The sequence below is a fragment of the Chelonoidis abingdonii genome, chromosome 20 (genome assembly GCF_003597395.2).
Source record: "Chelonoidis abingdonii isolate Lonesome George chromosome 20, CheloAbing_2.0, whole genome shotgun sequence".
NCBI lineage: Eukaryota > Metazoa > Chordata > Testudines > Testudinidae > Chelonoidis > Chelonoidis abingdonii.
Window position 1 is genome coordinate 2,223,723 of NC_133788.1, and position 3,114 is coordinate 2,226,836.

At 43.6% G+C, this 3,114-nt stretch overlaps 1 pseudogene; it reads left to right on the plus strand.

Annotated features, from left to right (window-relative positions):
- Positions 1-2,161: 2,161 nt before the first annotated feature.
- LOC142045788 (chemerin-like receptor 1) lies at positions 2,162-3,114 on the plus strand (annotated as a pseudogene).

The following is a 3,114-nucleotide window of genomic DNA, read 5'->3' on the forward strand; positions in this document are numbered from 1 at the left end:
TGGTGGGAAGTTTCCCTGGTTTGTGTCCCTTCCAGTTGATCTTCATGAAGTTGACTCCTCTTGTTTGGGTCAAATTCCTCTGACTGAGGATTGAGGGTCAAATTCCTCTGGTCTATGGCTTGGGTCATTTAAGGCCAATAAAACTGACCTCTAGCCAACTCTAGTGTTTCTTCTATTCCCATGTGGTGCGTATCTTCTCATGGATTCTTTATAATGCTGTCTCAATAAGTGTAGGGAATCATTAGCTATCCTGAATCTTCTCTTTTCTGAATCTTTCTGTACAAAACCCCATTGGACACAAAAAACTTTGGCCTTTCTCCTACGTATAGACAGGTCTTATATTTCTCCTTCTCCTCCTCACCCTGACTGGGCCTAGGGCCAGACTCCAGGAAGTGAATCACGTGTCCTATATGCCTGTTTTGTCACTGCAAAACTTTCCAATCAATGGGAATAGAATCTTGAGCATTTGTCCTTCCAAGCTATGGTCTTGGTGTTTGAAACTCTTGTGGTATGCTGAGTCTTCCCCAGGATTGTCCTTCTGAGACTCAGTTTGTAATCTATGCATCTACGTGATTGCTTTGCTGGCTGTCCTCATCACACAAATCCTCCAGCAGGCAGCTCTGCTATTGGTGCACTAAATTGGGGTTAGGTAAGATCTCACCATCTTTACTAAATGATCTCGCTGTCCACAGTAGACACACATCCATCCTTTTGTCTGTCTTAGTACTATTGGCTTATTAGTTCCCTCAGGCTTCTCAGGGGTTAAAATGTCATGAATTGAATGGAGCAAACCTTGGCCTAGTATCTGCTACTGACCCAACTACTACTGCAGAGATTTCTCTTTCCAGTCTGTCTCAGAACTCCATGCACTGCTATAGGATGTTCTTTCCCGTTCCTTCCCCCACTGCAGGCCAGCTTTACCCAGGAGTTGCCACTTGTCATCACAGCACTCTTTCTCCAAGAGTTCTTCGTAGGGAATGTTTCTCTGTTGACCCTATGGATCCCGAGTATGATTTGTGAAACAGCCTAATTTGAACTAGTCTTGTATATCCAAATCCAGTTCTGTATCTTCTGTGTCAATCCTCAAGAGTTTTTTGGACTAATGAATGTAATCTAGTGAGTTAGAGCAGTGAGACTGTAAACCAGAACACCTGTGTTCTATTCCCAGTGGTGGGGGAAGGTGGGACCTAGTGATTAATAGATTCACAGCTTTTAAGGACAGAAAGGACCATTAGGATCATCTAGTCTGGCCTCGTGAATAACACAGGCCCATCATTTCTGCATCAAGCCCATAAGTCATAGACCAATCAGAAATGATCTTTTAAAAAGTTGTACAGTCTTCTGTCTGGGGAGAGATGTGGGGCTGGGAGTCAGGACGCCTGGGTCCTATTCTCAGTGCCTCTCAGGGTGCAGAATCTAGTAGGTTAAAGCAGTAACTCCTGGGTTCTACTCTCAACTGGGGGAGGCAGGAGTGCACACAATATTTCCAATGAAAGAAAATTCTGAATTTTTTTTGATTTAGGTCATTTGAAATCTTTTGTTTCAACTTTGACCTTTTAAAATATTAACATTTTTATATGCAAAATAATGAATTTCATTTTTAAATAAAAAATTGAAAGATTCCATTCTGCAAATGTTGAAATGCTTCACTTTGTTTTGTTTTCCAAAAGGAAATTTTATCAAAATCAGGATATTTTTCTACATACTTCGATTTCAACTAAAACACCATTTGTCCCTGAAAAATCACTTTGATGAAAAATTTCGAAGTCTGATTAGCGAGCGCATGCTAAGAAAAGTGTCCGCACGCTCTAGAGTAGACTGGCAATTTGCCCTTTATTTGGCCATCTTAGCACTTTCTAGAGTTATTAATAGAGCTAACCTAGAGTTTGTGTGTGTTATTTACAACTTGCTAGATAACCCCCCACCTTTTACATAGGTGCTGGAACTAGGGGTGCTGGGGGTGCTGCTGCAGCCTCTGGCTTGAAATGGTTTCCATCATAAACAGGGTTATAGTTTGGTGCAATGGCTGTCAGCACTCCCACTATACAAATTGTTCCAGCATGCCTGACCTTTTATGCTCATCAAGATAAGCTTTCAGAGACGTGATATTTGTTCTTTGTTCGATCAGTACAAGATCTGCACTGCCTGAACCCATACCTAGATGGCAGTCTATGAAGCAGCACTTATTCATAATCCAGTTCTCCTGGACACGACTCGCATAATCTTCATGGTGGCCTATAGCCTGGCCTTCCTCTTGAGCATGGTGGGTAATGGCTGGATCATCCTCATCACTGGCTTTGAGGTGAAGAAGACAGTCTCTCTTATGTGGTTCCTTAACATGGCCATTGCTGACTTCTTCACTTCCTTCTTACCCTTCAGAGTTAGCTACATAGCCTTGGGCTTTATTTGGTCCTTGGGCAGTGTGATGTGTAAGTTGACCATTATTGTCACCTTGCTCAACATGTTCACTAGGGTTTTCCTCCTCACTGTCATCAATGCCAGCCACTGCATCTCTATGGCCTGCCCTATATGGTCCCAGAACCACAGGTCGCCCCATCTGGCTTCTTTGGTTATTCTGGTCATATGGATCCTATCCCTTGCATTGAGCTTGCAGTACCGTAATCTCTGAGATTCCATGAGCTCATCTTGAGAATGGAATGTCACCTCTGGCAAGCTGAACAGTGTCCAAGAGAATCTTTTGCTGAGAAAATGAAGGATGATGGCCCATGTTGCTATCCACTTCCTGGTTGGGTTCCTGGTCCCATTAGCCTTGATCATCATCTGCTACGTTCTTCTAGCTGCCAAGCTGAGGAGAAGCCATCTCACTCAGTCCAGGAGGCTCCTCAATGTCCACCTTGTCTTGATCCTGATCTTTTACCTCTGCTGGCTCCCATATCACGTCTTCTACTTCCTGCAGGTCTCAGGTGATGCACTACATTCAGTGATGGAAAAATCCCTGGACATGGGCATCCTCTTTGCCGATGGCCTGCTCTATTTTCAAGCTGCTTCACTCCCATTGTTTTCCTTTCCATGGGCCAGGAGTTCATGGGCCGCAGGGAAAATGCATTTAACTACCAAAATGCTGTTCACTTGGAAGGAGAGCCAGCTGAATAG